This window comes from Geotrypetes seraphini, chromosome 13 (genome assembly GCF_902459505.1).
Source record: "Geotrypetes seraphini chromosome 13, aGeoSer1.1, whole genome shotgun sequence".
NCBI lineage: Eukaryota > Metazoa > Chordata > Amphibia > Gymnophiona > Dermophiidae > Geotrypetes > Geotrypetes seraphini.
The window spans coordinates 30,614,322-30,635,478 of record NC_047096.1 but is presented as its reverse complement, the minus strand read 5'-3'; positions in this window follow the sequence as shown (position 1 = coordinate 30,635,478).

The following is a 21,157-nucleotide window of genomic DNA, read 5'->3' as shown; positions in this document are numbered from 1 at the left end:
TGTGGGGGGGAACCCCCCCACTTTACTTAATAGACATCGCGCCGCGTTGTGGGGGGTTTGGGGGGTTGTAACCCCCCACATTTTACTGAAAACTTTACTTTTTCCCTGTTTTTAGGGAAAAAGTTAAGTTTACAGTAAAATGTGGAGGGTTACAACCCCCCAAACCCCCCACAACGCCGGCGCAATGTCTATTAAGTAAAGTGGGGGGGTTCCCCAACAAAACCCCCCATCGGAGCCCCTAAAAACAGTAATTTTGAGCAGTGTGCGCCTCCACGCTGCGCTCAATTGTCTGGGCGCGCCTTTGTCTTTCGCGCCGTTGTCTATGAACCAAAGATAGCATTGTTTAGTCTGCATAGCTATACCCAGTACTAGTCAATATTTGATACAGAGCTGAAGGAGTGAAACATTCCCTAACCAATTTTGAAGTAGTAGGTGGTAAAAGTTGAGTATCCAAGACCTTGTAACTGTCAGAAATGTGTTCTGTTCTGATCAAATCCCTATTAGCAACCTGTCTTTTCCTTCCTGCCTTCCCTGTTATTTCAGGGGTAATGCCTAAGGGAAAAGGTAAAGAAGAACCCTGAAGGTCTTAAAAAACAAAAACAAAAAAAACAATCCCACACACATATTGCAATGTATTTCATTCAATCATTGCTGTTCTGTGTTGATATGTACAGTATATGTGGACCTCAATGGAACCACTTAACAAAAGAGATTTCTCATCTACATCTTGGAGCTAGCTGCTAATTTAAGAATGGACAGAAGAGGTTAACATTTTCTTTGCGGAGAAGCGTTCTATAGATCTATATTACTATACATCAATTCTCAAGCAAAGTTTTGGGCATCATTATTGACTCTACACTTTCCTTTAATGATCATCTCAACTCTCTGGTAAAAAAAAAACATGTTTTTTTAGTCTTCACATGTTGAGGAAAGTGAGATCCTGCTTCCGCCAACAACATTTTGCTGTCCTTGTACAATCAATCATTCTTTCCAGACTGAACTATTGTAATTCCATCTAAGTCCAACCAAGAAAACTCTTCAAAGACTTCAGCGGATCCAGAACACTGCGGCTAGGTTGATCTTTGCAAAAAGCAAATTCGATCATGTTTCCCCTCTTCTGTCAAAACTTCACTGGCTTCCAGTGATTTCTAGGATTCACTTTAAATGTACCTGCCTAACATTCAAGATCCTACATGGCATTCTTCCTCTCCTAATTCCACTATCCTGGAATTCTTCGAGACATGACAATACCAGATCCACCCACAAACTTAAACTATCTTTCCCCTCGTTAAAAGGCGTCGTATATGCAGGTAAATTAGGGCAATCCCTTTTCTTTAAATTCACTGAGCTTTGGAATAACCTTCCTGCCCCGCTGCGGAATCTGGGCTCATTCCAATTATTCCGAAAGCATCTGAAAACCTGGCTTTTCTCCAAAATGTAAAACTACCTATTTAAAATGTAAAGCTATCTATCCTCTTTAAAACCACTAATTTCTTATTGTGTCTTTCCCTCATTTATTGAATTACCTGTAAACCGTGCCGAGCTCTGTCTTTATGGAGAGGATCTGGTATACAAACTTAAAGTTTAGTTTAGTTTAGAATCTTTTAACTCAGACTCCAATTTTCCTATGTTGAAAGTGAATGTGGGATAACTGTCACTTCATGCACTAAAAAGTTGGAAAGGAAGAGGTTCATAAATTAATGGAAAAATAACACACATTTCCATTATCACCGCCTTGAGCTACCTACTGAAAATGTGTGAACCAAATCTCTCCTACAAAATGCCTACTGGGCTCTTTATTGGAGGCCCCAGTATTTTTAGGTCTGTGCTTTGTATCCCAAGCTGCCTTAACTGTGCTCACAAAAGTGGCATCCACACATGTAGCCCACTGAATGAAAAAGTACTAAATGTGGGCTATGTGACTTACTGTCTCTTTTACAAAGCCGTGCTAGCAGCTGCCACGCGGCAAGGGCCCCTTAAATCTCTAAGGGCCATTAGCGCAGAGCAGCTCTGAATAAGAGGCCATTAGTTTAACCATAAGAAATAGGGATATCAACTGCATAATCCTGCAAAATTTCAGCTTCAGGTATGGACTAATTACATCCTTTAAAAAATGAGAAATGCTTCTTAATAAAGAAAAGTAATTAACCGAGGAAATCACATAGCCCACATTAGGTATCTGCAGTTTTTAGGTTGTAAAAACAACAAAAACAAAACCCATCAACATTGTAAAAAGAAATTGCATAGTCCCATTCCACTTACCCTATAGTCAAAACTTTCAAAAATGAAGTTGCCCCTCTAAATTCTTATAGGCTTTAGCTCTGTTTTTTTGTAACCCCAGCTTTGGTAACTTTTTGCTTGGTGGGTCACATATTGTTAAAGAAATTAACACCTGAGGTGGCTAATGTTATGGAGATGTCTACGGTTCAGTCCCTGAATGTAGGTGTTCGGTCATGTGGCTCTGATCAGGGATGCTGTATAACCACAGTGTTCACAGCCTCTGGGAGGAGAAAGAGGGAATCGGTTGCTGTGCAATGGTGACATCCAGTGGTTGGATTTAGAGTCAATGCTTACAGGACTGTCAAACATAAGAACATAAGAATTGCCGCTGCTGGGTCCATCGTGGCTAGCAGTCCGTCACAGAGAGGGTGAACAACCTGTCTTTATCTACTAAGTCTATTCCCTTCATTATCCTGAATGTTTGGATCATGTCCCCTCTCAGTCTCCTGATAGTCAGCCTGTGGCTGTAAGTAGTTTTAAAATGGTTAACAGCCACAGGCTGAATTACACTCAGATATTCCAATGCCAGGCCTAATATTCAAATTCTACTGTCTACTATTTAAGACTTTATATGGAGACAGTCCAAGCTACCTGAACAATCGCCTCATCCACAACACCTCAACCAGACATAGGAAAACTCATACCCCCCCAATTAAGGAAATCAAACGAAAAAAAACTATATGATGGCCTACTAGCCACTCAAGCAGCCAAACTAGACAACCAAATCGCCAATCTATTGACGGCATCCCTCGACTACAAGACTTTTAGAAAAGAAATAAAGACCATACTCTTCAAGAAAGCCCTGAAAAAAGAAATAACACCACAAGTTTCAAACACCACCTCTCGCTAAAGCCAACTACCCCCAAACAAATAACCATACTCATTTCTTAAATTCTTGTTGTAATACTTCCTTGATAATTCTTTTGTAATCCGCCTTGAACTGCAAGGTAATGGCGGAATAGAAATCCCTAATGTAATGTAATATGGGCTCTGGCATTGAATGGCTGGGTTTGTGCAGCTGCCAGCAGCTATCCAAGTGCTGGTTGATGTGGCCTAGTGGTTAAAGCTGCTGCCTCAGTACCCTGATGTTGTATGCTCAATCCCAGCCTGCTCCCTGTGACTCGGGGCAAGTCACTTAAGCCTCTATTACCTCAGGTACCACAATCCGATTGTGAGCCTGCTGGATCGGGGACAGATAGGGAAAATACTTAAAGAGTACCTGACAATAAACTGAATGCATGTGGTATGGACCCTAAAGTGACAAACTGGGTTAAAAGCTGGTTAAGAGGAAGGAGACAAAGGATAGTGGTAAATGGAGGAAAAAGATGTTGTTAGAGGAGTGCCGCAGGGATCTGTCCTTGGGCCGGCTCTTGTTAACATCTTTGTGAGTAATATTGTGGAAGAACTGTCTGGCAAAGCTTGCCTTTTTGAGAATGATACCAAGCTCTGTAATAGGGTAGACACCCCAGAGGGTGTGTATAACATGAGGCGGGATCTGGCGAAGCTCGAAGAATGGTCTGGTAATTGGTAACTAAGATTTAATGCTAAAAAGTGCAGGGTCATGTACTTGGGCTGCAAAACTCCTGAAGAACAGTATAGTGTAGGAGGTGAATAATTTCTGTGCATGGAAAAGCAGGATTTGGGGGTGAATGTGTCTGATTATCTCAGGGTGGCAAAACATGTAGAAAAGATGATGGTCAAAGCCAGGAAGATGCTTGGGTACATAAGGAGAGGAAGGGACAGTAGGTAAAGGGAGATGATAATGCCGTCGTACAAGTCTCTGATGAGGCCCCATTTGGAATACTGTGTGCAGTTTTGGAGACCACATCTTCAAAAAGATATAATTGTTTGAAATTACGGAATGCTTGGGTGAGAGATTTGAATATGGAATTCTCTGAGGAAGTAATTTTGAAGGCTATTAAAAAATTGCCTTTGTATAGTAAATATGCTATTTTTTGGGAACAACACTTCAAATTGACTCTTCGTCTATATTTTTCCCCACGGAGAGCTTTTTTGGCGGGTCTCTGTTTGACTGCAGACTGCCGGCATTGTGGCACTCCAGATGCTGGTCTTGGCCACATGTTTTGGTCCTGTTCATCCATACAAACCTTTTGGGATGCTATTTTTACTTTTGTGGATGACATCTGGAACATTACAATTCAGAGATCAGCCTTGTTGTTATTTGGAGCCTCTTTGCATTTTCATCCTCGTAGACTTGGAGCCTCTGCATTTCTTCGCTGGATGGCTGTGGTTGCTATAAAGTGTATTTTGCTTAAGCGGAGGCTCCTGACTATTTCCTTTGGCGTAGTCATATGATTACGTTGCTTTCTTGGGAACGGAGAGGTGTTCAAGACATTTCTTCATTGCCTGGACGGGCCTTCCAACGAATTTGGGAGCCTTTTTGGTCTACATTATCTCCGGTGGCTCGTAGCCGCCTTTTGAACTGCTAGGGTATTCTTTTATTTACCTCATTTTGTTCAGCATCAGTGAGGGGGGGGGATGGGTAGGGCAGGTTTGATGGTTTTTGTATTAAATTTTGAGCTATTTTGTTGTTCTTTATTTTTGATTGTATTTGCTCAATAAAATATATTTAATGATAAATAGGATGGAGTCAGTCCAAAGGGCTACTATAAAACTATAAAGCACATTAACTTACAGGATTTGATGACAGAAAATTATCCCCCCCCCCCACCCTTCCCTCAGTTAATCAAAGAATAAGTAAATATCTATAAACACTTTAATAATCCCCCCAAAATCATTTTAAATAATACCCCCTCCTCCCTCCCTAGATGTGTATAATTTACCCATCAAAAAAAAAATCAATCTTTACAATATTTAGTTAATGGTTCCCAAACATCCATGAATTTTTTGTAATTTCCCATCTGAATGGCCATAAACCTTTCCATTTTAAAGACATAGCATAGGGACTCCCACCAAAATGAATAATTTAATCTGTCCCAATTTTCCCCATTTTTTAAAATGAGCTGTAGGGCAACCCCTGTCATAATAAAAAGAAGTTTATTTTTCACCAATATTTGACTCTGCTCTCATAAAAATTCCAAGCAAAATGGTATCATATGATAACGCCACTGGATTCTCTAATAACTTATTTATTTGATCCCAAATATATCTCCAAAATTGCTGTATCAAGGGACAATAGTATAATAAATGATCCAACGTCCCAGCTTCATTTGATATTTTAAGTCTTGTTCTCTATGTTTTATGCCAAAGACCATTGATCATTTTACTAACCATCCTCTGGAAAAACTTCATCTGTTATATCTTGTGAATCTGTTTCCTTCTCTGCTGGCTTCAAACTTAACCTTGAAGCAAGCTCAGATTACTAATTTAAGTAACTGCATAATTCTCAATATAACCACAGGAAAACTCTATTTGAACAGTGTATATCTGTAATGTCATAACTTTATGCGGATGGAGTGTAATCATAAATCATGCAACTAGTTCTATAAACTCTCAAATACGTTTTATTCTGATGCAATACTGTTGGGAAAGAGAGAAGTACCCTGCAGATTTGAAAGGGCTATTTTCTTACCTTTTTATATCAAAACCGACATCGAGTATCAGGAATTTGCTCAGGTGGTGTCCATGCAGAACAACCATACTGACTACACATGGCAGTCAAAATATTTAATGTTAACATCTAGTTCTATTCTTAGAGTTAGCAGTGGCATTCTGAAATACACTTTCAACGTGGGTTTATTTTTGGGCAGGAACACCTGTAATTCAGGTAGAATTGTTGCCTTTAAAATGTTCTGGTAAGTTGTGCTCCCTCCTCGATTTATCTTTTTACTTCTTATGTTGTTTTCTGAAGCAGCTGTATAAGATAAATCATTAAGACTGCCTCTCGCCATGAAAGATTTGCCCATCCTATTCTGTGTTTTCATAAGAGTAGGATATAGTACCGAATACTCACTGGAGTTCTTGTCCTCCCTTTGTGTAGAATGTGGCACTTATGCAAAAACATTCCACTCAGCACTGGGTCAGTGGCCGTGGCAGGTCAGGCTGTATTCTAACTCCAGATTTTTGTATGGTGGGTCAAATCGTGGCCAGTCAATGGCTTATCACTGCTGCACACTGTGCACAAGTAAGTGTGACCATTACATGCTACTTACAGTATAACGTATGAGGGGGGGTCATACATAGGTCGATGTTGTCTTAACGTGGCCTATTTCCTTGTAATTCACAGGTCACGCCAGGTGTCTGACTTGCTGGTTGTTGCAGGAATTGGTACACACTCTGCACCGAACCATGTTCTAGTTTTGCTCTTGAGCTAATTACTTACCAGCAGAATTATGATTTAAAAAGCCATGGTTATGATATTGCTCTCGTGAAGCTGAAAAGCCCTTTACGTTTCTCTGGTAAGAAGAATCCAGGGCAAGGGCGAAGCGCCAAAGTTTAAAATGGTCAGATAAGAAGATTTCTGTTTTGAAATGTTTTATATTATCTTTTCCCTAGAAAAGCATGCAAAGCGTGTGCAAAGCATGCAATGTTGGATCACTGGATGGGGATACACAAAAGAAACCAGTACGCCTTCCTTCCTTGTTTCATGTGACAAAGTAGAAAGGGGACAAGTGAAAAATACCAGTTCACTAGAGAATGACATAGTGACTGTTAGCCATGGGTAACCTGCAAAAGGGGGGGAGGGGGGAAATCAACTGGTTGTCACGGGTACAGAGACAAAGCCACTCAGAGTGGTGAATGGTCTTGCCCTCACAGTAAAGAATCTGCCGTAAGTTGTCTCCCTTCCTATCAGCAGTCCCCACTCTCCCTTCCCACCCCTTCCAGTCAGCAGCCCCCTCTCTCCCTATCGCAGGTCCAACAGTCCCCCACCCTCGCACCCTCCAATCGTTGGCGGTAAAAAAACAAACACACCCAAAACAAACCTGTGACGCTCCTGGGTCTGCCCCTTCACACCTCCTAGCGTGGGCCTACCAGCCTCTTAGAAGCTTCCTGTACACAGGGCTGTTCCAACCGGAACCTTCTTGCCGCCGAGTCCCTTCCTTCCGATGTGACTTCCGACTGGTGCTCTAGGAAGTAAGTGGTGGTCCACTTGTGTGCCAAACTGGACACACATGGCACTTGATTGGCCTGGTGAATTGGGATAATGGAGAGCCTAACCATCCTGGAGTATACACAAAGGTGTGAGCATTTCTGGACAGGATTTATCGCACCATAACTGTAAGAGTCCTTCTTCCACAAATCCATGCTTTTAGCTTTTGGATATTATAAGGCAGTAGTGACACCTGCTGTTCTATAAGGGGAAAAAAAAACATCAAGTGTCATTTATTGATAGGATTGCCAATTAAAGTACTTTTTCCCCCTTTTTTAATAGAAATATTAGAAGAAAACTAAGAAGATTTATTTATTTAAAAAATTTACAAACAGCTTACAATCGAAGCGATGTACAAAATAACATATTTAATGACAAACCTTAAGAACTTCAAACAAAAGAACATCTACTTAGCAGGACAGTGAAGTTAAAACTCTTACTTATCTCTCAACATCCCTTCATTAACCCATTGAGACAATATGATGCTAACTTATAGCAACATACAAGTTATATAAATGCATCAACAAAGAATTGAGCTTTCAGTTGTTTCCTGAAACATACCCAATCTTTACACAGTCTCTTGACTGTACAATGTATAATAAGGCATTATATATTTTTATTATTATTATAAAGGACTCTGTGACCCATTTCTGGTCCTACAGCAGTCTACTTTCAATTCCACTTTAAAGGCAATCTAAGTAAGGCAGGACTACAAAGATCACGAGATCCAACAAATATTATTTATACGCATTTAACCTAGTAAATGACATCAGGTAGACCTGCACGGTCCATCGGATCTGCCCCACAAAGCAACCAGAGCCGCACTTGATACTCGATGCAGGTTACGCAGGCATAAATACCTCAGCAGCATGCCAGTAAGCTGAAGAACGGTTTTATTATAGAGATCTTGTGCTTGGCCCACGCTACCTTGAAACCAAGATGGTCTTCATTTCCACCACCTCCACCCTTTCCGTTTAAGAAGTATTTTCTTAAGATTACTCCCGAGTCATAAGAACATAAGAATTGCTGCTGCTGAGTCAGACCCATCGTGCCCAGTAGGCGGCTCCCAGGTTCCAGTTTAGCAGGAACTTGTCCAACTTTGTCTTGAATCCCTGGAGGGTGTTTTCCCCTATAACAGACTCCGGAAGAGCGCTCCAGTTTTCTACCACTCTAGGCGAAGAAGAACTTCCTTCCATTTGTACGGAATCTATCCCCTTTCAACTGTCTCCTTTTGCCTTTATTCTATGTCTATGTTTATTTGTATTAATCTATGGCTCTTCGTTAAAACATCAGTGCGGTTTACAACAATTTAAAAGAAAAGAACGCCAACCCATAGAGAATTTTATAAAGCAGCACATCTTAAAATTTTACTCTAGTCTCACTTATAAGCCATTGAGATTTCAAGTACAAAAGAAATCCTATTCAGTCAGAGAGTATATGAAGCAAATGGCCGTGTTCAAGATTCAAGTTTATTTTTGATTTGATAAATTGCTTATTCAAATTTACTAAGTGAGTTACAATAAAATAATAATAAACATACAACTGGACATAATATTTATAATTGTCTAACTTTATTTAATCTGGAGCAACCCAAACATTACAGTAGACCAGTTTTGACAATACTAAGGACTGAACAGTCAGCTTAAATCTGTCCTCCTGTATAAACTTCCAAGTTTCCACAACATCCAAAAGCATTTTTTCACTCCTGAATCTACCTGAAGATGAAGATGTGAATGATGAATTATACAGTACTACTTCCTTAATGCAGATGATAATGACAGTGATGATAAAGTATTCTTTGCTATACAAAGTGTTTCAAATAGAAATTCCTTTAATTAACACTTGCAGACCCTGTCAGAAGACATCAGCTTTTCAGCCTAATCCGATTTGTAGGAACTTTTTTTTTTTTTTAAATCAGACTGAACACTCTACTTCTTGCTAGTGCAGTGGTTGAACACTTTTCCAGCTGTGCAAGATGAATGACTCACAAATGCACTCACACGAGTGACAGCCACTTTCAAAATGTAGTTTTACTAAAAGCAAAGTGGATTGAATTGTAGAGAAAAATGTTAACTATAGTTGCATTCATTGCCGTTATGGTGCTTTTACTTCATACTCAAAAAGTATTATATTAGGCAATAAAGTTTTTTTATTTTCATTTAAGTAAATTAATGTGTTCTTCACTATACTTTCTACTTAAGTATTAAAATACACATTAATTTTTACTTTTACTTAAATAACTCGGCCTACTTCTTTGAACATCAACCAGGAACATGTGGAAACATATCCTAGCATACTGAAAGAGGTTCTGGAAGGTCCTCTAAAGGCTGTATTTAACAGGTCCTTGGAGACCAGAGAGGATCCCAAGGATTGGAGAAGGGCTGATGTGGTCCATTTTCATAAAAGTGGTTAACGGAGAACTACAGATTTGATGAGGTTACAGGGAATTACTTTTAAAATCAATAGGAGGAAATATTTTTTCACTCAGAGAATAGTTAAGCTCTGGAACACGTTGCCAGAGGATGTGGTAAGAGTGGTTAACGTAGCTGGTTTTAAGAAAGGCTTGGACAAGTTTCTGAAGGAAAAGTCCATAGTCTGTTATTGAGACACAGATGGGGAAAGCCACTGCTTGCCCTGGATTGGTAGAATGGAATGTTGCTACCATTTGGGTTTTTGTCAGGTACTAGTGACCTGGATTGGCCATTGTGAGGACGGGCTATTGGGCTAGATGGGCCATTGGTCTGACCCAGTAAGGCTAGTCTTATGTTCTGATGTTTTGTAGACAAAATCTTGAACTATTTCCTGACGTAAAGGAGTAGCTGTATGGTTACTGCAGTGGACTGTGATCCTAAGGAACTGGGTTCAATCCCCACTGCAGCTCCTTGTGGCCCTGGTCACTTAGCCTCCATTACCCCAAATGCAAAAGTTAATTATGAATCCACTAGGGACAGAGAAAGTTCCTACATATAATGTGTATAGTGTTGCATTCTAGTAGTGCTTTAGAAATGAGTAATCGTAATAGTATATGGCAGGGGTGCCCAATAGGTCGATCGCGATCGACCGGTAGCTCGCCAAGGCAAAGTGAGTCGATCCCAGGACTCACTTTGCCTTTGCGATCTATCGAGCCGATCAATCTTCCTCTCCCCGATGTCAATTCTGCTGTCGGAGAGGAAGTTCCGCCCAGCCAGGCAGCGATTGGCTGGCCCAAACTTCCTCTCCGATGGCAGAATTGACGTCGGGGAGGGGAAGATTGATCGGCCGAAGCAGAGAGAGCATGGTGTGGCGTCGACATCGGGGCCTGTTATCCATTGATGGTGTTTGGGTCCCGTTCCCCGATGGCAGCGGCAGTGGCAGTGGCTTGGGGAAGGGCAGGCAGAAAGAAAGAAAGGGGGCAGGCAGGGAGACAGAAGGAAAGAAGAGAAACAGAAAAAAAGAAAGGGGGCATGAAGAGAGAAAGAAAGAAAGGTCAGGGAGAGAGGAAGAAAAAGTTGGGGGAGGGAATGAGGTGTGGAGGAGAGGAAGCATACAGGCTGAAGGAAAGATTGGATGCACAGTCAGAAGAAGAAAGTGCAACCAGAGACTCATGAAATCACCAGACAAGGTAGGAAAAATGATTTTATTTTAAATTTAGTGATCAAAATGTGTCTGAATTTATATCTGCTGTCTATATTTTACAATATGGTCCCCTTTTACTAAACCGCAATAGTGGTTTTTAGCGCAGGGAGCCTATGTGCGTCCAGAGCAGCGCTGGGCATTCAGCGCAGCTCCCTGTGCTAAAAACTGCTATTGTGGTTTAGTAAAAAGGGAGGGGGTGGGTATTTGTCTACTTTTGTATGGTTGTTACTGAGGTGACAGTGCATAGAGTCATCTGCTTTGACCTCTTTGAAAAACCCCCGGAATAGGAATAATTAACAATTCTATGCGTACAGCGTGCGTTGTGTTTTTTTTTTATTTTATTGTTGGTAGATCATTTTGACTTGGTCATTTTAAAAGTAGCTCGCGAGTCAAAAAAGTGTGGGCACCCCTGGTATATGGTTTATGCTATTCAATTGCACCATGCTTCTTCAGTTCAGCTTTGGGAGATTTTTTTCAGTTCACATGCAAGAGCATAATTTAAAAAATAAATAAATTATATTTTATTTGCTCCTGTACAACTTCAAAAACATAAGAACATAAGAATTGCCATCTCCAGATCAGACCCTAGGTCCATCAAGTCCGGTGATCCGCACACGCGGAGGCCCCGCCAGGTGTGCCCTGGCATGGATTAAGTCCCCCATATCACTGTATGCTTCTCAAGGGAGATGTGCATCTAATTTATCCTTACCCGTATCACTCTGTGCCACTCTTAAGGAGATGTGCATCTAGTTTACCCTTAAATCCTAGAACGGTGGATTCTGCAATTACTTCCTCTGGGAGAGTAGTCCAGGTGTCCACCACTCGCTGCGTGAAACAGAACTTCCTGTTATTCGTCCTGGACCTGTCCCCCCATAGCTTCAGTCTATGTCCTCTTGTCCGTGTCCCTGCTCCATTTTGTCGAATCCTTTCAGTATTTTGAAAGTCTCGATCAGATCCCCTCGCAGTCTCCTCTTCTCAAGGGAGAACAACCCCAGTCTCCTAAGTCATTCCTCGTAGTCCAGGTTCTCCATACCTTTCACTAGCTTCGTTGCTCGTCTCTGCACCCTCTCTAGCAGTTTTATATCCTTCATTAGGTATGGAGACCAATGCTGGATGCAGTATTCCAGGTGCGGTCTGACCATGGCACTGTAGTGTCTTATTGACTGAGAGAATAGCTTTTGGTAAAAGGAGGAAGTGTTATGTGGGAGGAGAAAAAACGAGGCAGTGGAGACACCAGAATTTCCCTATAGTCCATCCCCATCAGTTTGGCTAGCTTCTTATAAACACAAGTCTTCTGAAAATCATTCAGGGTCTACCTTACTTCCAGGCCTATGTGTTTGTTTTCTGCAATCCTACTTCCAATTGTTAAAGCAATTTTTTATTTTATCCTACATAGTCCTTCATCCTCAAGGCTCACAATGCAGCTTTTGCACTCATTGTCACCAAACCATCTAACAAGACTTTCTCTCCCACCCCTATTATCTTTGTCTTTCTGCAGTCTCTTGTAATTTATGTTTCAATCATGTTTATTAGAAATGAGAACAGCAATAATGATCAACAAGAGGGCTTATTACAGCTAGTAACAGAACAAGAAACCTCTTATAATTTATAGACTAACTTTTTTTTCCTTTCCCTTTCTGCTTCTTCTTTTGAGAACCATCGTGTCCGCCTTTTCCTCTATTTCCTAATAATCTCGTCTGTTGCTTTTCTATTTCCCTCAGATGTTCCTCTCCTCCTAAGGACTCTTAAGTACTCGTATTTCCTCCATCTTGGCAAAGTTGAATGAACCCTCTCCGTGCCTGTGTTGGTACCAACCCCTTATCATTGGATGCCAGATGACTACCTGTTCCCTTTGTAAAGAGCAAGTGCAGCATGGCACCTTCCTGCTTATGTTCTATTAGCAGATGCAAAAGCAAATAATAGATATATATATGCAGAATGTTAACCCCCCAGGTACAATATGTGTGGAAGAGAACATGAGTGTCAGGGAACGAGGGGAGGGGGGATTCTAATCAATGCTCAGCCACTAATCAGAATTCCTTATGCTAAACAAAGCAACCAAGTTACTCCTAAGTAAAACCCACAGATATTAAATTAAGGCAGGCAGGATTGTGAGCTCTGTAGATATGTATCCATTTCTCAAATCTCCTTCCTTGTATTCCACCTACTGCTGACGCCCAAACCCAGGATTCCCTCCATGGCCAAATCCCATCTTCCCCATTCTCCTCCCTCAGTGCTTTTAGAGCTAGACCCAGGGGTCTTCATCCTGCAGCACTGCCTCCACCTGAAAAAATTCAGTTAACAGCCAGCCCCTCTCCCCTCCACTCGTGTGCCTCACACACTGACTTTCAACATCCTCCTGCATTGCCTTTTATAATACCCTCTATCCAACTGCCAGTAGGAATTTGCAGTACCTCTTCAGGCCCTGCATCCCGCGTCTTTTTTGATCACCAAACTACAAATCCCAGCAAGCAACAGTGCATAGGCATGGCTAAGGTGGTGAACACCTGCTCCAAGGTCTCTGCCTGGTGAGGGAGGGGGTTGGTGAGAGGCGCTTCCTCCACAAAGAGATGGTTACAGAAATTATTATTATAGGAGTTAAAATGCATGGATAGTATACAATTTATATCAGAACTTGTTAAATCACCAACTCATCCCCATTTTCTCCCCTTCCCCCAACCATTTTTTCTTTGGAACACCTCCTCAGCAGTATGGGAATAATAAAAAGATACCTAGAGAAGAGTGTACGTTTTCCAGAACATACCAACTCAACAGATTAGACACATTCATTCATTCATGTTTAGATACAAATACCAATCATCTTCAGTAAATTCAAGCTGTGTCTGCCCTTGCTCCTATCAGTGAAGCAGAAATGCTATATTAAAACAAATGTGACCGTCTCTGGGAAGACATGGTCTCGTTTAATAAGTTTAGTCATGTTTTCCTAGAGAAGGGCAAAAAACAAAAGAAAAACTGCAGACTAATATGTACAAGGCTATATTTATTGTACCAGATATTAATGCAGTTACTGATATCACCTTATTACAAACCAAGGGACCCAACACGGTCCGTGTTTCGGAGAACACACCTTCTTCAGGGGTCCATGGTTGATAAGGTTTAGAATTAACCGCAATAAAAATGGTATGAAGCAAATGCCTGTGTAGACATAATCACGAGCCAGCGCAATAAATAAAAGTCAAAAAGAGAGAGGGAGGTCACATATGGTGGTAGAAATGTGTCAAAATCCTGAGGCAGAACCCCCATCTGCCAACTAAAAAATACATATTCCTGCATATGTGGTAGATAAGGTTGGCTAAGTCCAGGGCCTGTTCAAATGATTAGGCAGATTAGGGGCATTCACCCAGGGCTAGGGTTACCAGATGTCTGGGAAACCCCAAACATGTCCCCAAAACCCAGCAGATTGTCTGGGTTTTGGAAAGCCCCAATGAGCTTAAGTCCCATCTGGAGGGCCTGTGCACATGACATCACACACATCTGCGCTTGCTCCAGGCCCTCCAGATGCGGTCAGAGCTTATCAGGGAAGAAGAGAGGTGTGTGGGGGCGGGGCTGGAGGATGGACTGGGAGGGACTGGGGCAGAGCTGAAGGCAGAACTGGGCAGGGCCAGGGCAGAACAGGGCGGGTCTGGAGGCAGAACAGGGCAGGGTCATGTGTCCGAGGTTTTGCGGCCTGAAATATAGTAACCCTATCCAGGGTTGTAGGGTGCTGGCAGAAAGGGAAAGGGATTGGGATTTGTATACTGCCTTTAGTAGTTTTACAACCACACTTAAAGTAGTTTACATATACTGTAGGTACTTCAAGCATGTTCCCTATCTGTCCTGGTGGGCTCACAGTCCACCTGGGGCAGTGGATTAGGTAACTCCAGACTCCGCCCTTTCTGCCTTGCTGTGCTACATGCTTGGAACAAGCTGCCCAAATCCCTACGGCGGGCTCCGTCTCTGGCAGTGTTCAAGGCCCAGTTAAAAGCCCACCTCTTTAAGAGTACTTTCGATGCCTCCTCTCACCTTGGGTTCTGCATCCCCAACCCAATACGTCATGTCTGTCTGTCCAAGTTAGGTTGTAAGCTCTTCTGAGCAGGGACCGTCTATAAATGTTAAAATGTATAGCGCTGTGCATGCCTTTCAGTGCTATAAAAGTGATAAGTCGTAGTAATAGTAGTAGTGACTTGCCCAGGGTCACAATGAGCAGTGTGGGGTTTGAACCCACAACCTCAGGGTACTGAGGCTGTTGCTTTAACCACTAGCCACACTCTCCTCCTCCTGTCAGCTATGCTAATGCATCCATCTGCAAGCGCAGCTCTGGCACCTGTCTGGCAGACTTAATGGACTGGGTGGGTCTTTATCTGCTGCCATTTACTGTTACTATGTAATATAAGTTGAACACGTCTCTGTATCCCCCCCTCCCAAATGAGCCATTCTCTCCTAGAAATAACAAACCTGTATCCATGCACAGTCTGGTCCTAAAGGTAGTAGGATCCTTGTGCCTCTACCCTGAGTGGTAGTGTTCTAAATGTGACAGGGCTCATACCACTGCCTCTTTCCCATGAGCTATGCCATCTTAGAGATGACAGGTTTCAAGTTTCAAGTTTATTTATTATTTGATTTGATTAATCGCCTATTCCAAATTCTAAGCGATGTACAAATTGGTAAAATAAATTGTCTAAAATATACATAAAATAGACCATATAATTAACAAGGGGATAAGTCACAAAACAAACTAATTAAGATAAGACAAGAATACAACAGGACAGGTGGGATAGAAATACAATCTTAGATAGGAAAGAAAGGTAAAACACAACAGGAATCGAAGGACAAATAAATAGGTAAAATAAAAGTAGACAAAAGAGCAATTAACGAAAGAGCAAATTAACATTTCAATTAAGTATTGAACGCATCTTTAAAAAGAAAGCTCTTAAGTTGGCTCTTAAATTTTTCCAAATTCTTCTTCTCTCTTAAGTATAGCGGGAGTGTTCCTAGTAACAATTCCCTTTTACCTTTCTCTCTTTCAAGTTACTCTTTACCCCAGATGGCCCAAAGCCAAGGTAGAGTCACTCACAATTTGCAATATGCCAACAGTTAATCTTTTTTTTTGCCACTGCTAAGAACGAAGAGTTAAGCCACTGTAAATAATTTGCGCCAGCTGCTGTGTGTGCCCCACTGGGTAAACTGCTGCCACTTGTAGGAAGAAAAATTGGTCATTAGTGCAATGCTGTATCTTTCACCTAACGCATGCATGAGAAGTCCCCATCAGCAGCTGAAGGGATGCGCTGGCTTCTCCTTTAAGGAAGCAGGGCAAGGAGAGGAGTGTATTAAAACATTTGTATCCAAAATGTCCTACTAGAGTCCTAGGGGCATGATGCATTTTATTTCCTCATATGCCTAAGTAATCTTATGAGCTAAGTTATAGTAAGAACTGGAAAAACTTTGATCGCTTTAATTTTCGTTTTTGGTGGCACTCATTATACCTTTGTTATAGGATGAAAAAAATGATAAATGATCAAAGGGGAAATACTTTCAACTAACATGGGGTCCGTTGACTAACTTTATTAATAATAAATTATTGATTTATTAATACACTTCTGAGTACAATTTACACATCCAAAGGGTGAGCGGAAGGGTTGGGGATATCTTAGATTTTTATAGATGTTAAATTGGGAAAGGTTATTGAAGGAATTTTTACATATAAATTAATGTTATCTTGCCTAGTCATTTGGATGGGGGGGGGGGAGGGGGGAGTGGTTGTTTATGTTTTTCTGAAAGATGAATGTGCTTTTTCTTGATTTATTATATGTACCTTTAACTGTTAATTGCACTGTTGCTGGTTTGGAAAATCAATAAAGATTATATATATTAAAAATAAATAAACAGCAAGAACTACACAAGGTACATCTTTCAAAGTGGAAGCAGGCACACATTTCCACTTGGAAGCTTGGTGCAAAATCTGCAGTTAAAAGTATCCACCGATGTGGCTCCCATGTGGACAGTTTGAAGATTGCTCACAAGTTCTCTGCTCATGCTGGGGAAGAGGATTTGCCAAAGGATACGCGAATAAGACTAAAACCAAGTACTGACAACTGTTATGTTCAGTGTTAGCCATTACAATAATGTAGATGATTATACTGAGTTTTACACGGAGGTGCTAGCACAGGAGTTGGAAACCTTGGTTGGGCTTTCAGGATTTGCCCAATGGATATGCATGAGAGCTAAGAACATAAGAATTGCTGCTGCTGGGTCAGACCAGTGGTCCATCCTGCTCACGCGGCGTCCCCCAGGTCAAAGACCAGTGCTCTAAATGAGTCCAGCCTCACCTGCGTACGTCCCAGTTTAGCAGGAACTTGTCCAGCTTAGTCTTGAAACCCTGGAGGGTGTTTTCCCCTACAACAGACTCTGGAAGAGCGTTGCAGCTCTCCACCACTCTCTGGGTGAAGAAGGACTTCCTTACGTTTGTATGGAATCTATCCCCTTTCAACTTTGCAGCGCCTCCATTGTATGCAAATTGAACTCAAGCATATCCATTGGGGAAACCCTGAAAACCCAATGGGTTGCAGTCCTCAAGGACCAAAACTACTGGCCCATGTGCTATTAGTTGATCATAGCAGGGTCCCTCATAGTAGATATTTGTATTTTAGATTTGTATAGTTGATTAACTGACCCCCTTATCCCCACTTCTCCATTTGTTTTTTTACCCTTTTTTCTCTTTTCTTTACAAATTGCAGTTTTCTTTTTTACACACTCCTCATGTCAAGTTTGCTTAGTCTGTTTATGTCGTTATTTGATGTTAAGTACCCTGTTTTATATTTTAATGTACAACTCTTTGAATTTTATGATTAGCGTTTAATCAAATTTTAATGAACTATGAAACTATGAAGCTGTCATGTTTTTCTGTGCCCTGTAGTTTGGTCTAATGGAGTGGTGTCAAACTCAAACCCTTTGCAGGGCCACATTTTGGATTTGTAGGTACTTGGAGGGCCGCAGAAAGAATAGTTAATTTCTTATTAAAGAAATGACAATTTTGCATGAGGTAAAACTCTTTATAGTTTATAAATCTTTCCTTTTGGCTAAGTCTTAATAATAATATTGCAATTTATAGGTAAAGAGACATATGATCAAAACGGTTTTATTTTACTTTTGTGATTATGATAAATATACCGAGGGCCTCAAAATAGGACCTGGCGGGCTGCATGTGGCCCCCGAGCCGCGAGTTTGAGATCACTGGTCTGTGAAAGGAGTGCACTTCAGAAGTTGTGAGTTTTGTAAGTTGAAGGGTTGCTTTTTTTTTTTTTTAATTGCTCTGAATTATTTGATTTTGAGCTGACTTAATAGTTTTATGTTCTGTTTTTCTAGTTCATCCATTTTCCTGAAGCAACGAAGCAAAATGCTAGCCACGGCAGGACATGGATGTTTTTGAAATTGAAACCAGAGCTACTATTAGAGATTAGTTGAAACTCCATTTTTTTGTTTAAATTAAAAACTGAAGTTTAAAAATATTTCTCTATAAAAACATCATATTAAAAAGCAGAATATGATTTGTACTACACCGATGAAGCAACATTATTGACTACTGACATTTGAATCATTGAGGATTTTAACTACTCGTCTGCTCAGTGTGTTTAAATATCATTAAACTACTAAGTAGATTTATTCCTGGTATGTTGATGTGTCTGTTATTGCCAAGTTATTTTATAAATCTGAACCACCAAATTTTGTGGGACAATGTCAAACATCACAGTTTACAAACAGCAAATGGAATGCAACAATGAAAAAACGATTTTATAACAATGGGGAAGGGGGGGGGGGGGGAAGAGGCATGATGCCTAGGGGAAAAACAAAAGGAATTGACCCCAAAATATCCACAAAGAAGAAAATCCAGAGAAAACAAAAAAAAAACTCTGTGGAGTGACGATGTTCATAAATGGACTTTATTTGAAAGTGCCAAAGTTCCAAAGGTACACTGAAACCATCCACATAAAATAATTTCATCCACATAAAAATAAATCATCCACATAAAAACCTTAAAGGACCTAGTCTGCTAGGGATACAGGACCCAACACGGTCCGCATTTCAACAAAAAGTCTTCTTCAGGGGTCCTATAAAGGTGAGTACGTGGGAAACAAAATTGTGTAGTGAGCCGGACGTGAGACACTACTTACACTTCCGGCTCACCACACAATTATTTCACACGTATTCACCTTTATAGGACCCCCAGGGACCCTTGAAGATGACTTTTTGTCGAAACGCGGACCATGTTGGGTCCTGTATCCCTAGCGGACTAGGTCCTTTAAGGCTTTTATGTGGATGAAATTATTTTATGTGGATGATTTCAGTGCACCTTTGGAACTTTGACACTTTCAAATAAAGTCCATTTAGGAACATCATCACTCCAGATGATGCCTAGGGGAGCATAGTTGTATAGCCTGATCTTCCTGGTGAGAGAACTCTTTGGGGAAAATTCATCAAGAAAGAGGAAGCAAAGCAGCTGCTCTGTGGTTACAGAAGCCAGAGTTCAGATTCTGCTAACATTCCCTCGTGGTCCTAGGAGAGTCACTTCATCTTTGGTTGCTTCAGGAACTGATTCATAAGAACATAAGAACATAAGCAGTGCCTCCGCTGGGTCAGACCAGAGGTCCATCGTGCCCAGCAGTCCGCACACGCGGTGGCCCAACAGGTCCAGGACCTGGACTGTAATCCTCTATCTATACCCCTCTATCCCCTTTTCCAACAGGAAATTGTCCAATCCTTTCTTGAACCCCAGTACCGTACTCTGCCCTATTACGTCCTCTGGAAGCGCATTCCAGGTGTCCACCACACGTTGGGTAAAGAAGAACTTCCTAGCATTCGTTCTGAATCTGTCCCCTTTCAACTTTTCCGAGTGCCCTCTTGTTCTTTTATTTTTTGAAAGTTTGAAGAATCTGTCCCTCTCTACTCTCTCTATGCTCCTCATGATCTTGTAAGTCTCTATCATATCCCCTCTAAGTCTCCTCTTCTCCAGGGAAAAGAGTCCCAGTTTTTCTAATTTCTCAGCGTATGAAAGGTTTTCTATCCCTTTTATTAGACGTGTCGCTCTTCTCTATAAGATTTCTGGGGACAGGGAATAGAAATGTCCTCGAGCGAGCTACTAATAAAGAGATGCTAATAAAGGTCTCCTTTTGCAAAGGTGCGCTAGCGTTTTTAACGCACGCACAGGATTAGTGAGCACTAGCCGAAAATCTACCGCCTGCTCAATAGGAGGCGGTAGCGGCTAGCGTGCGCTATTCCACGCGTTAAGACTCTAGCATGGCTTTGTAAAAGGAGCCCTAAATCTAACATTTTAAAAGTACATATTGTCCTTTCACTATCACTCCAAAGGTACAGTACAGCAAGGAACTTTTTTAGGATATCAGACTATCAACCATCCTATTTACTAATGCTGTACTGAATATTTGTATTTGATTTGGCCCCCACAACGCGGCACGATGTCTATTAAGTAAAGTGGGGGGGTTCCCCCCCACACACACCCCCCGTCGAAGCCCTAAAAACAGTAATTTGCATTCGGCTGAATAGTGATTTTGCTAAATAATTTAGCCAAATAATAATTTTCATTATGAATAGTAAAATGTTATTCACTTCAGCTCTACTATTTGCACATTCTTTGTTCACAAGACTCCTGAAAGTGTCACCTCTTTCTTGATGCCTTCGAGACCTAAATGTCCTATTCAGGGCAACATAGCTTGATTTTATTTTTAGCTACCCTTCCTTTTGTTCCCTATATGTTTTCTTTCTACTTAATTATTATAGTTCTTGCCCTTTTACCTTTTGTTCCCGTTTGTCTTTGTTTTAAATGTTTGTTTGTTTTTTAAATTATCATTATTTTTAATGATGTTTTTGTCATCTTAAATATGTATGTTAGTCAAAGTATGTTTTTATGACTTTGTACACCACCTAGAAGGTTGATTGGGCGGTATAAGAAATTTTAAATAAACTTGAACCTGCATATAGTAAACAGCAATTCAACTAAGTTTTAATAAAAGCCATAAAGAAGGTTTAGAACAGCATCCATGCCCTTGAGTTGGTACTTGTGCTTTCTGTGCAGGTTCGGTAGATACACTGTACACACTTTCACCACTAGATGTCCCTCTACCATCAAACCAGGTAGCCATAAACAAAATATCAGCTCCAGAAAGGGCTATTAAAATA